The sequence below is a fragment of the Carcharodon carcharias genome, chromosome 9, assembly GCF_017639515.1.
Source record: "Carcharodon carcharias isolate sCarCar2 chromosome 9, sCarCar2.pri, whole genome shotgun sequence".
NCBI classification, from domain to species: Eukaryota; Metazoa; Chordata; class Chondrichthyes; order Lamniformes; family Lamnidae; genus Carcharodon; species Carcharodon carcharias.
Window position 1 is genome coordinate 136,940,786 of NC_054475.1, and position 14,879 is coordinate 136,955,664.

Genomic DNA, 14,879 nt, shown 5'->3' on the forward strand with positions numbered 1-14,879 from the left:
TGCAGATACAACCACAGTGCTGTTAGGAAGGAAGTCCCAGGGTTTTGATCCAGTAGCAGTAAAGGAAGGAGCCAAAGGCTAGAGTCCGTTATTAAGGAAGAAATAGCAGGACATTTAGAAAAGCTTAATGCAATAAAACAGAATCAACATGGCTTTGTGAAAGGGAAATGATGATTGACAAATTTGCTAAGAGTTCTTTGAGGATATGACAAGCAGAAGTGACAAAGGGGAACCAGTAGATGTAGTGTATTTGAACTACCATTCAAAGGCAATTGATAAGGTGCCACATAAAAGGTTATTGCACAAGATAGGAGCTCAGTATTGTGGGTAATGTATTAGCATGGATTGAGGATTGGTTATCACACAGAAGACAGAGAGTCGGGATTAATGGGTCTTTTTCAGGTTGGAAAGACGTAACTAGTAAAGTGCCACAAGGATCAGTCCTAGGGCCTCAACTATTTACTATCTATATTTATGACTTGGAGGAGGGGGCAGAGTGTAATGTATCCACATTTGCTACTGGTACAAAAATTGGTGGGAGGGCATTTTGTAATGAGGACATAAGGAGTCTGCAAGGGTTTATAGATAGGTTGAGTGAGTAGGCAAAAACATGGCAGATGAAATTTAATGTAGGAAAGTGTGAGGTCATGCACTTTGGTAGGAAAAATCAAAAGGTAGATTATTACATAAATAGAGAGAGACTCCAAAAAAGTGCAACACAGAGGGACCTGGGTGTTCTTCCGCATGTAACAAAAAAAGTTAACACGCAGGTGCAGCAAGTAATTAAGAAGGCAAATGGAATTTTGGCCTGTCTTTCTAGGGGGTTGGAGTTTAAAAATAGGGAAGTCTTGTTACAACTGTACAGGGTGCTGGTGAGGCCGCACCTGGAATACTGTGTACAGTTTTGGTCCCTGTATTTAAGAAAGAATATAGTGGTATCACAGGCAGTTCAAAAGAGATTCACTAGGCTGATTCTTGGGATGAAGGTATTGATTTATCAAAAATGGCTAAACAGGTTAGGCCTTTATTCGTTAGAAGAATGAGGGGTGATCTTATTGAAATGTACAGATTCTGTGGGGGCTTGACAGGGTAGATGTTGAGAAGGTTTTCTACTAGTGGGGGAATCTCGAACTAGGGGGCATAGTTACAGAATAAGGCAACACTCATTTAAAACTGAGATGCAAAGGAATTTCTTCTCTCAGAGGGTAGTGAATGTCTGGAATTCCCTATCCCAGAGAGTTGTGGAGGCTAGATCACTGAAATTATTTAAAGAGGAGGTAGATAGATTTCTGAAATATTGGGGAGCTGAGGGCTTTGAGGAGCTGGCACAAAAGAGGATTTGAGGTCTGGGGCAGGTCAGCCATGATTTTATTGAATGGCGGGGCGGGCTTGAGGGGCCGAATGGCCTACTCCTGCTCCTTTTTCTTATGTCCTTATGTTCTTATGTTCTCAGAGTACATTACAATAAGGAGGAAAGGAATACTGACATCAAGCTGGGAAAAGTAGATTCCAGAGACCAGGATGGAGAACTGAAGAATATGGCTAGAGTGTTCCAGAGAGCAGGAACGTAGAAGGTGAATGAGTGATGCCAAGTGTGGGATAAGGAGAAGGCCAGTTTTAGAAAAATTGGTTATGTGTGGGATCAAAAGCCAGGAGATTGCTAAGATAGTGTGGTTATCTGAGGCTATGAAAAAATTATAAAGCACAAATCTCAAAATTGACATGGAGCATGAGGATCCATTGGAAGTTGAGAGATGATGAGCTAATGGAACTCTGACTAAGTTTGGCTAAGGATGCAAACTGCACTGTTTTGAAGTTAATTGAAGCAAGGAAACCAGCTTGGAAGGTATTAGGTAAGACCAGCTCTGATCTGATAAAGGGTTAGCGTGTATCTTCATCAGCAGAAGAGGAGAGGTGGGTACAGAGGCTGGCAAAACCTTGGACATAGAAAAAAAGCTAATTTAGAAATGGAATAAATATGAAAAAATAGCTGAACTCAAGAATCCATCAAGCAACGAGATGATGCAATTCCTGTTTCAACTTGATATTGCAGCTGTGGAGGATAATGGATACAAGAAAAAAGCTTTGCAGGTGTTGATGAAAACCATAGGGAATTACCTTAAATTTTTCATGATTCTACCTGAAATAAATTTTAGTTCACCTGGCTCTCTATTAGTATTGAATTCAGTATTAACCAGAATTATACACTCTTTTATACAAGTGCACTGCTCAAATCCAAAACCTTCTGATTCAGTGTTGAGTGCTACCAACTAAACAAAGCTGACAATTATTTGAAATAAATTCAAACACTAATTGATCATATTACAACATGATTATCCACAGAATCGTCAATTGAAATAAAATTTAATATACCCGCCATGAAACAAATGACACAGTGGTTAAGTGCAGTGCTGAAAACTAATGTGTTTCTGAGCAGCTCACATTTCTTGTGGCTTTATAATAATACGTGTCCATTCTATAGGCATTTCCAATGAAAAATGCCCTTCAGTCCATATAATCTCATACTTCCAGAATACAACGTTTACTGTTCCTCTGTTAAAGTATGTAGTTTCTCCTTAACTGAACCCAGCATCCAAGTCTCAGCCACATTTCCTTACAACCCAACCAGCTATTGATCAGCCATTGTGTAAAAAAAAACCCTTTAAAGGCTGCCCCAGATCTGCTCTCCGAGAGTAGGGTTTTCAATCCCAGATCTCGATCCTGCCATCAGGATGAAATGTGGGTTAGAACCTAGAAAGTCTGGCAGTGGGACCCCAAGGGAGATTCTGGAGGAGACGGCCAATTAAAGGGCCACATCTGGGAGCCCCATCCAATTAAGGATGGCAGGCAGGCTCCACGCCTGGGAGAGCCAGTGGGAGAACATTAGGCTTTGGGAATCTGGCAACCCCAACAGAAGAGGAGGGTTCTCCCGATGTAGGTGGGTGAACAAGAAGGCACCTCAATCTTGAGACACTTCAGAAAGTTTAAAAATAAAATGTGGTTACTGCTCATCAGTCTGGAGGAGAAACTCCTTCCTAGGATGGGCTGGGTTCGCAGTTGTTGCCCCCTGGCACCAACGGTGTTGTAGTGGAGGGTAGGGGGGAATTAAAGGAGGCACACTAACCCCCACCCATCTGCCAGGCTTCAGTCTCAGTGGGGGACCTGTTTACCATTCTGTGTGGTGAGCGTCCTCAATCAATGCTCCAGTTGGACTTAATGGCTACCCCCACTAACCGTCACCTCACAGAAGCAGTGCCACTGAAAATAGGCTGGAGACAGGAAGCTGGTGGTGGAAAAGCATGTCCACCTCTAAACTCACCATCTTCACAGAATAAAAATCCAGCTCAATAGAGCTCAATACTCCAAACCTAGGCTTTAGTCCTGATAACCTGGCAGAATTGAAATGATTGTTTTGAAACAACTTCCTTTGCCTGGTTAAGTATCTTAAGTACCTCTGCAAAGTCCCTTTTTATGTAGCTTTCTCTGAGGCTGATGAACCCTTTTTCATTAATCTCTCCTGTGATCGTTCTCCTCCATTCAGGTAAGGTTCAGGCAGACAGGATACATAACCTTTTCTACATTTCCTCAAACTTCATATAAAAGAATTGCATCTCTTTCCCTGTCCCAACCTCTCCCTAATTACAAATTCACAATGCTATTTGCAAATATATTTAAACTTAATTTAACTGCTTGGATTTATTCTTCTTTCCTTGTTTTGTATGAGTAGTGAATTTTTACCCTCAACTGGATTAAAATGGTGTAAGCTCATTTCGTTTGCGAACCTCAATGGTTATCAAGTAGAATAGCTCTGAAAACGATCTTTCAGCAGTTATCTAAACACAGATTTGAAATGATAATATTGCAAGTCATCAAGCTCATGTTAACCCTTGCAGCATCAATTTACTAAGAGTAAACATTTTAGAACTGGTAACATAAAGGATCAAGTTGGCTTATATTTAAGACATTTGTGTCCATCAAGGGATAACATAAGTTGTTTGTTTTGCATGCCATCTCATCAAGTTAACAATGGCAGGGTAGGCTTATAATGGGGCATTAAAGTTAGATCCCATCTGTTTATTCAATTGGACATTAAAGGATCCTATAGCATTAGTTGAAGGAGACAGGAAGTTCTCCTGGCGTCTTGGTCGATCTTGATACCTCAACAGATAAAAATAAAAGGAAGAAGTTGCATTTATAAAGCACCTTTCATGACCTGTGACATCCCAAAGCTTTACAGTCAATGGAATACTTTTGAAGTTTGGTCACTGTTGTAATACCATGAAAATAGAAGACAAATTCATCTCTTTGTTATTTATAAGAAACTGCACAACATATCACTGCATACCAAAAGTAATTCATTGTTTGAGGCATTTTGAGATATTTAGATGATGTAATAAGGTGCTATACACATACAAGTATTTCTTTTTTAGTACAGTATGAAATGATGATGTTAGGTGTTTTGGGAAAGGTGGACGTGTAATGGGAATATGCACGGTCTCATGCCCCTTGAGTTGAATTTTCACCATAGAGGCATGAAACAGGAGCCAGGTTTGTTTTGGGGTTAAAAAATCACATCCTGTAAGAAACTGACTGAAGTTAAGATTTTCAAGTGGTGAACTCATAATTGTAATGGAGACAGACTTACTGTCCACTTACAGCAGTTAAGGCAGGAACAGAAGGGGGGTCAGATGAAGTGTGGGACTTATTTAGAGCACCTCAACCGGCCATCATTGAGGTTACTGGTTGTCCTGAGGGATAGACCAGTAGTTTGTACCAAAGTCTCCAACTGCACTAAAGGGAAGCAAGATTTCATAGGAGAGTCAGGGGCCTGGCAGCCAGGCCATTGATTTATCGATGCTGACCTGGATCTAATATGGGAGGCCGATCAGAGGAAGGAACTCCTCTTCACGGTGAGTGGCAGGAGGAAGTAACCTCATTGTGCAGAGAGGCCACATTTTCAATCAACAGCACCTCTCTTCACCTTCTCTTCCTCCTCCTCCCTCACCTCCTGCTCTTGCTCCTCTCCCAATGAGCTGTCTTCTTCCAATGCCTCATTATTGCCATCAAGTTCCACGTCTGCCTGGAGGGTCATGCAGTGGAGAGCAAAGCAGACCACCAAAAAGACCTTACAGGAGGGTATTAGAGGGCACCACCATGCTGGCCCAGGCACCAGAATTGCATCTTCAGAAGCCTGATGGCCTGCTTAATTGTTACCCTAGTGAGCAGGTGACATTGGTTGTATCACACCTGTGCCTTGACTGGGACTCAGGCAGAGAGATCTGTAGCTATCTCTTCAAGGCATTAGGGATACCATCCATGCACTTTGAGGATTGGAGTGAAGACCTGAGGCAGCCTGGATTGGCGAAGTCATAGCAAATGCCCGGAAGGCAAGCGAGCACCTGGAGGCAGCTTTTTATTTGTGGTTGTAGACCAGTTGGACGTTGAGGGAGTGGAAGCCCTTCCTCTTAATGGATCTCACTGGCAGGTCCCTGGGTGGCTTGGTGGCCACATGGGTGAAATCAATGTTGCCCTGCACCTGGGGGAATCCAGAGATGCAGGGGAAACCCAATGTCTTCAGTCGATATCTGTCGTTAAACGCTCTGGCAATGAGAGCATCAGTGACCAGTGAGATGCAGTGGTGTGCAGCCATTTTTAAGATGCCACTCAGGTCCACAACTGAACCTTGGAAGGAAGCAGAAGCAAAGAAATTCAAGGCCATAGTGCCTTTGGCAACTGGCAGAGCATGATGATCAGTGCAGCGAGGTGTGAGTCTTTGGTGATGAGGGCACAAATATCTCTGAGCATGTGCCTGGAGAATCATTATGTTCTGTGGCACCAGTTCTTGGCCATCTTCAAATAGCTGCATCTTCGGTGGTTGATCCTGTGCTGAGGGTTTGGCCATCATTGTCTTCCTTCCTTGTTTCCTATTCCATATGTCTGGATTCCGATGCTTGTAGTTCGACCCTTCCTGTGGAGGATGTTGCCCCTCATCCCTACTGTGCCCATTGTCAGCTGCAACATTCCTCCCAGACAGACGGCTGCTTAGTTGTGCTTGGAAGTCTTGTCTCTTGCTCATCTGTCCCCGTGATGCCAACCCCGCTCAGTGTTCAGATGCTGAGTGCCCACTCTCCTTGCCATGTGCACAGCTATAAGGGCACCCCCTTACCAAGTGCCTGCTCCATTTGCTCTGCTGACCTTCTTAGGGGGTTGGGGTGATGCCTGGGGGCAGCCATAACTGGCTCCAACTCTTTATGTGCCTCCCTTCAGATGGTCAGTTTCTGAAGAAGTCGGTAACCTGTGTGCCCTTTAAAAATTTAAGCTGTAAGCGTGGACAAGCTTTTAATGAGGTTTTTAATAGTTTTAAATGGCTTCAATGGGGAGAAGAGCAAGGCTCCTGTTCTGACCTCCCCTGCCCATCCTGGCGGTGCTGGGAACAGCATCTTGAAATTGACGTGCTACCCATGTCAGTAATTTTGGGCCTCCCCCATCACTTGCTCCGTTCAGGCCTTTGGTGGGCCGTGACAATTCAGCCCCTTATGTGGCAATATACGGAATGATATGGATGAGACTGGTGGAAGACAGGTGTGCAATTAAAATTCATCCTGTTCTGTCTAGAAACCTGGTTTGCAACTTAGCCCAGACTTGGAAGTGAAAGCTAACTGCTCCTGACAGTTGTTGAGGATTTGAAGTGAAATATTTTTGGGCAGACTTTCAATTTGGCTCCCAGCAGTATGTGAGCCTGCAGCATGAAAATACCAATTATTTTAAAGAACCAAAGAAAAATGTGTATTTATATGTATATTTATATGTGTATTTCATGAGTTCAAAGCACTTCAGGGCAATTGATGTACTTTGAAAGTGTAGTGACTGTTGTAATGTAGGGAAATGCTGTAGCCGGTTTGCGCAGAGCAACTTCACAGTTATTACTAACTCAGTAATCCTTTTCTGAAATAATAATGATGTGCATTTCTATGTGCATCATTAATAAGTTGGAAATCCACTTTTGCACATAACAAACTGAAGCTAAGAAATTAGGAGAGGTGACCAAAAGTATTGCCAGTGTTAGCAGTGTTAGCTAGGAAAATGGTTGTAAGGCAAGAAGGGTTTAGGAGGAGAGTTCCTGTAACGGTTGAATGGGATGAAGCTGGAGAGAGATTTATAAATGATTACAAGAATATTGAATTCAACATGAGAATAGATATATGTTTGCATATTACAAATAAGTATAATATTTATACTTTAGCTATGTAATCTAATTGCAAATTGCATCCACATAGTGTGAAATAAGGTGATTGTCCTTGAGACATATTTATTGGCTGGTAAGCTAACTGACTCAGATCCATATATAATTTGATAGTCATCTTTCATAATTACTTTAATACTTTAGCTTGCATTGGATTCTTGCTACTTTATATTTTTCCAATACTGTCTCCTGTTGTTGCTAGATCCCCCTCTTATTTGCCTGATTGCCTTCAGTCTTGCCTGTAAAGGACAATTTTCCTGCCATACTTTCCGAGATAATATTCACAGCATCATCCATTCACCTGGCCCTTTTCTGCCTCCTTTCTCAATTATGTTCCAAACTAGTTAATTCCAACAACAGCAACTTACATTTATATAGCACTTTTAACAGAAGAAAACATTACAAGGCATTTTGCACTTTTACCCAAATGAGATAAATTCCTGTCTTCCTTCTTAATTACTTCAGCACTTTATCTTAAGGTGGGCTTTCATATATCTTACAGAGGCTGTTTGCTGTGCCTGTTGGATTTACTGGATGTGCTTCAGACCATGGTAGTACTTTTTTCATGGTGTGCTGTTTATGAGTCTTGCATATAAATTGGGCTCATAAAAGAATGATTAAACAGCTTTTCAGCTTTATTGTAAGGTAGTTGCTAAAATTGCAAGTATCACAACATAAAGAATAAGCTGTAGTGTAATTGCGACCTGCTCTTGGATGTATGATAAAAACAAAAAAACTGCGGATGCTGGAAATCCAAAACAAAAACAAAAACAGAATTACCTGGAAAAATTCAGCAGGTCTGGCAGCATTGGCAGAGAATAAAAGAGTTGACGTTTCGAGTCCTCATGACCCTTCGACAGAACTTGAGTTCGAGTCCAAGAAAAAGTTGAAATATAAGCTGGTTTAAGGTGTGTGTGTGGGGGGCGGAGAGAGAGAGAGAGAGAGAGAGAGGTGGAGGGGGGGCGGTGTGGTTGTAGGGACAAACAAGCAGTGATAGAAGCAGATCATCAAAAGATGTCAACAACAATAGTACAAAAGAACACATAGGTGTTAAAGTTAAAGTTGGTGATATTATCTAAGCGAATGTGCTAATTAAGAATGGATGGTAGGGCACTCAAGGTATAGATCTAGTGCGGGTGTTTTTTTTTTAAATAATGGAAATAGGTGGGAAAAGGAAAATCTTTATAATTTATTGGTAAAAAAAGGAAGGGGGAAACAGAAAGGGAGTGGGGATGGGGGAGGGAGCTCACCACCTAAAGTTGTTGAATTCAATATTCAGTCCGGAAGGCTGTAAAGTGCCTAGTCGGAAGATGAGGTGTTGTTCCTCCAGTTTGCGTTGGGCTTCACTGGAACAATGCAGCAAGCCAAGGACAGACATGTGGGCAAGAGAGCAGGGTGGAGTGTTAAAATGGCAAGCAACAGGGAGGTTTGGGTCATTCTTGCGGACAGACCGCAGGTGTTCTGCAAAGCGGTCGCCCAGTTTACGTTTGGTCTCTCCAATGTAGAGGAGACCACATTGGGAGCAACAAATGCAGTAGACTAAGTTGGGGGAAATGCAAGTGAAATGCTGCTTCACTTGAAAGGAGTGTTTGGGTCCTTGGACGGTGAGGAGAGAGGAAGTGAAGGGGCAGGTGTTGCATCTTTTGCGTGGGCATGGGGTGGTGCCATAGGAGGGGGTTGAGGAGCAGGGGGTGATAGAGGAGTGGACCAGGGTGTCCCAGAGGGAGCGATCCCTACGGAATGCTGATAGGGGGGTGAAGGGAAGATGTGTTTGGTGGTGAAATCATGCTGGAGTTGGCGGAAATGACGGAGGATGATCCTTTGAATGCGGAAGCTGGTGGGGTGATAAGTGAGGACAAGGGGGACCCTATCATGTTTCTGGGAGGGAGGAGATGGCGTGAGGGCGGATGCGCGGGAGATGGGCCGGACACGGTTGAGGGCCCTGTCAACGACCGTGGGTGGAAAACCTCGGTTAAGGAAGAAGGATACATGTCAGAGGAACTGTTTTTGAAGGTAGCATCATCGGAACAGATGTGACGGAGGCGAAGTAACTGAGAGAATGGGATGGAGTCCTTACAGGAAGCGGGGTGTGAGGAGTTGTAGTCGAGATAGCTGTGGGAGTCGGTGGGTTTGTAATGGATATTGGTGGACAGTCTATCACCAGAGATTGAGACAGAGAGGTCAAGGAAGGGAAGGGAAGTGTCAGAGATGGACCACGTGAAAATGATGGAGGGGTGGAGATTGGAAGCAAAATTAATAAATTTTTCCAAGTCCCGACGAGAGCATGAAGCGGCACCGAAGCAATCATCGATGTACCGGAGGAAGAGTTGTGGAAGGGGGCCGGAGCAGGACTGGAACAAGGAATGTTCCACATACCCCATAAAGAGACAGGCATAGCTGGGGCCCATGCAGGTACCCATAGCCACACCTTTTATTTGGAGGAAGTGAGAGGAGTTGAAGGAGAAATTGTTCAGCATGAGAACAAGTTCAGCCAGACGGAGGAGAGTAGTGGTGGATGTGGATTGTTCGGGCCTCTGTTCGAGGAAGAAGCTAAGGGCCCTCAGACCATCCTGGTGGGGGATGGAGGTGTAGAGGGATTGGACGTCCATGGTGAAGAGGAAGCGGTTGGGGCCAGGGAACTGGAAATTGTTGATGTGACGTAAGGTGTCAGAGGAATCACGGATGTAGGTGGGAAGGGACTGGACAAGGGGAGAGAGAAGGGTGTCAAGATAACGAGAAATGAGTTCCGTGGGGCAGGAGCAAGCTAAGACGATCGGTCTACCGGGGCAGTTCTGTTTGTGGATTTTGGGTAGGAGATAGAAGCGGGCCGTCCGAGGTTGGGCGACTATCAGGTTGGAAGCTGTGGGAGGGAGATCCCCAGAGGAGATGAGGTCAGTGACAGTCCTGGAAACAATGGCTTGATGTTCAGTGGTGGGGTCATGGTCCAGGGAGAGGTAGGAGGAAGTGTCTGCGTGTTGACGCTCAGCCTCCACGAGGTAGAGGTCAGTGTGCCAGAGCTGTTGTTGTCTGGCGCACTGACCTCTACCTCGCGGAGGCTGAGCGTCAACTCGCAGACACTTCCTCCTACCTCTCCCTGGACCATGACCCCACCACTGAACATCAAGCCATTGTTTCCAGGACTGGCACTGACCTCATCTCCTCTGGGGATCTCCCTCCCACAGCTTCCAACCTGATAGTCGCCCAACCTCGGACGGCCCAATCCTATCTCCTACCCAAAATCCACAAACAGAACTGCCCCGGTAGACTGATCGTCTCAGCTTGCTCCAGCCCCACGGAACTCATTTCTCGTTATCTTGACTCCCTTCTCTCTCCCCTTGTCCAGTCCCTTCCCACCTACATCTGTGATTCCTCTGACACCTTACGTCACATCAACAATTTCCAGTTCCCTGGCCCCAACCGCTTCCTCTTCACCATGGACGTCCAATCCCTCTACACCTCCATCCCCCACCAGGATGGTCTGAGGGCCCTTAGCTTCTTCCTCGAACAGAGGCCCGAACAATCCACATCCACCACTACTCCCCTCCGTCTGGCTGAACTTGTTCTCACGCTGAAAAATTTCTCCTTCAACTCCTCTCACTTCCTCCAAATAAAAGGTGTGGCTATGGGTACCTGCATGGGCCCCAGCTATGCCTGTCTCTTTATGGGGTATGTGGAACATTCCTTGTTCCAGTCCTGCTCCGGCTCCCTTCCACAACTCTTCCTCCGGTACATCGATGATTACTTCGGTGCTGCTTCATGCTCTCGTCGGGACTTGGAAAAATTTATTAATTTTGCTTCCAATCTCCACCCCTCCATCATTTTCACGTGGTCCATCTCTGACACTTCCCTTCCCTTCCTTGACCTCTCTGTCTCAATCTCTGGTGATAGACTGTCCACCAATATCCATTACAAACCCACCGACTCCCACAGCTGTCTCGACTACAGCTCCTCACACCCCGCTTCCTGTAAGGACTCCATCCCATTCTCTCAGTTCCTTCACCTCCGTCACATCTGTTCCGATGATGCTACCTTCAAAAACAGTTCCTCTGACATGTCCTCCTTCTTCCTTAACCGAGGTTTTCCACCCACGGTCGTTGACAGGGCCCTCAACCGTGTCCGGCCCATCTCCCGCGCATCCGCCCTCACGCCATCTCTTCCCTCCCAGAAACATGATAGGGTCCCCCTTGTCCTCACTTATCACCCCACCAGCCTCCGCATTCAAAGGAGCATCCTCCGCCATTTCCGCCAACTCCAGCATGATGCCACCACCAAACACATCTTCCCTTCACCCCCCCTATTGGCATTCCTTAGGGATCGCTTCCACCGGGACACCCTGGTCCACTCCTCCATCACCCCCTGCTCCTCAACCCCCTCCTATGGCACTACCCCATGCCCACGCAAAAGATGCAACACCTGCCCCTTCACTTCCTCTCTCCTCACCGTCCAAGGACCCAAACACTCCTTTCAAGTGAAGCAGCATTTCACTTGCATTTCCCCCAACTTAGTCTACTGCATTTGTTGCTCCCAATGTGGTCTCCTCTACATTGGAGAGACCAAACGTAAACTGGGCGACCGCTTTGCAGAACACCTGCGGTCTGTCCGCAAGAATGACCCAAACCTCCCTGTTGCTTGCCATTTTAACACTCCACCCTGCTCTCTTGCCCACATGTCTGTCCTTGGCTTGCTGCATTGTTCCAGTGAAGCCCAACGCAAACTGGAGGAACAACACCTCATCTTCCGACTAGGCACTTTACAGCCTTCCGGACTGAATATTGAATTCAACAACTTTAGGTGGTGAGCTCCCTCCCCCATCCCCACTCCCTTTCTGTTTCCCCCTTCCTTTTTTTTCCAATAAATTATAAAGATTTTCCTTTTCCCACCTATTTCATTATTTTTTTTAAAAAAACACCCCCACTAGAGCTATACCTTGAGTGCCCTACCATCCATTCTTAATTAGCACATTCGTTTAGATAATATCACCAACTTTGACTTTAACACCTATGTGTTCTTTTGTACTATTGTTGTTGACATCTTTTGATGATCTGCTTCTATCACTGCTTGTTTGTCCCTACAACCACACCACCCCCCCCCACCTCCCTCTCTCTCTCCGCCCCCCACACACACACCTTAAACCAGCGTATATTTCAACTCTTTCTTGTACTCGAACTCAAGTTCTGTCGAAGGGTCATGAGGACTCGAAACGTCAACTCTTTTCTTCTCCGCCGATGCTGCCAGACCTGCTGAGTTTTTCCAGGTAATTCTGTTTTTGTTTTTGTCTTGGATGTATGTGATTGGACAGACACCAATCTTAAGTGGCCAAAGCAGAGAAATAATTTAATATCTTTACATATCCTCAAATCCAGTAACCTACAAAACAGATTTCTTCATTACCATTAGACATTGCTTAATAATTTCAAATGCTATACTATCCGGCAAGATTCAGAATGATCTTGAAGTTCTACAGAGATCTGAGGTGACCTCAAAGTCCAAAGGAGATTCTAAATGGTCTGGAACTTAACTATTTTATAGAATTCTTTCAGGTCTTAATTAATCCAGCAATGTATATGTGTTTCCCATTAGAGCTCTCATTTTTATAATATTATTAGACTATTAATGTTGTAAAATTGCTGGACCATGGCTCCTGACTTTGTCTTGGTTAATTCTGATTAAAGTTATTGAACAGATATAATAATGTACAGTCGTTGAAATGTGTGAAATGCTTAGCTCCTATCACTTCTAAGAAGAAAAACTGGGCATTGGAAATCTGAAATAAGCGCAGAAAACATTGAAGGTTCATAACAGGACCCTCAGCATCTGAAAACAGAAAAGACAACTTTAGGTTGTGAGTTGAGACTCTTCATGAAACTGCATTGATGATTGTCTTGCCATAAATACATTTAAGTAAATGCAGCACAATTATTGAGAAAGCAGGCAGAAAAGGGCCAGGTGGATAGGTGATGCTGTGCATATTATCTCGGAAAGTATGGCAGGAAAATTGTCCTTTACAGGCAAGACTGAAGACAATCGGGCATAATTAGGAGCATAAGAACAACAGTTAGCCTTGTAACCCCTCAAACTCGTTCTACTATTCAATGAAATCATGGTGTATATCTATTTCACTGACAGAATACACCTTAGAACAATAGAATGAGAGATCTTTGCCTATGCCCCACCCTCCCACTCCCGCCACTGCCCCTTGCTATATGTTAGTAACATAGTGGGAAGGTCCTGCATTTTTCGAATGAGATAAAGCATGTGTTCCAACATTAAAAGCACCTGGAGGAAATCTTCTTACAGGCTCTAATTTTAGACCTTGGTGTATGTTCAAAGGGAAATGGGCAGGGTGATCACAAGGTCTTCTCGATGTTGTCGACAGGCCCAAACTGTTCTGATGGTCAGAAGTTGTGTAAATTTAATTGCAAAGCTGCACATGTGATTTTGAGGCCTCATAAACAGCTCACTGCTTTGGAGGTGGAAATCCAAAGGGCCTGTCAAAGACCCCTATGAAAGAGGAAGATTGGGGCAGGACAGGCAATGAAGAAAATTATTGAAGGGGGAAGGATCTGTCATTGAAAAAGTGCTAAAACAATCATGCTCTTCTTTGAAAACCACATTGCATCATGTAGAGCGTTTTTTTTCTTGTCACACCTGCTTCTAGTGGTCCTTTAAAGGACATAGGCGAGAGTTTTATGTCCCATGGGCAGGCATGCATCTGAACCGAATGGACATGAAATAGTGCGAGATGATGTTGAGCGAATATCCCGATGTCATCAGGTACTCGCACGATATTTCACTCAGCGAGCGCATGTAGCAATTAGAATCATGCCTGCTGACAATTAAGTGGGTAATTAAACCCATTAATGATGCAATAAACAGTGATGTTATGTGGCCTGCCCACATTTATGGTTGGCGGACAGGCCATTCTTCCAGGCGGCATTCACATTTTTTCTCAAACCTCGATCCAGGGGCGGGATGAAATCTCCATGGGGAAATAAAATAAAAAAAGATATCTGGTATTTTTTTTATGAGGTATGCTTTCAGGTGCTTGATTGTGCTGCATGGATATATTTTGCAGAATTTTTTGTTGTATCCTGTAGTCTGTGGAGGCCTGCAGCTCCCTGGGGCAGCTGTCTGCCTTCAGGGAGCTCTCTTGAAGTGCTCACCTGCACGCTCAGTTAAGTCAGTGCCTGCCCTTTTCCCGCCCCCACCCCAGCAGCGCTGAGCATTTCAGCATGCGTTTCACACTGGCTGGCCGTTAATTGGCCAACCAGCGTGAAACCATGATCGGGGGCTGATTGCGGCCGGTGGCCCATTTCCTGCCTGCTCCTGGGCCGGCCGATCGCGCGTGCCCGGCGACCGAAAAATTCAGGCCATAGTTCTGGGAATTTCTCGATCTGTACACTAAGTGAGGCCAGCACTCATCAGGCACCTTGCTCTCCTTTACCAAAATGTCTTCCTGAATCTTACTGTTGGATCCCTGACTTACATGTCATAATGAGGCTCCCCTTTGTTTCCATTCGGAGCATTGGCCACGTACCCAATCAAAAATCAGCGTGGGAAAGCAGTCAATTCTTGTGCTTATGGTGCCATTATCATCCCATTTCTGCCAAAAATAAGCAAGTTTTAGAGTGACCAA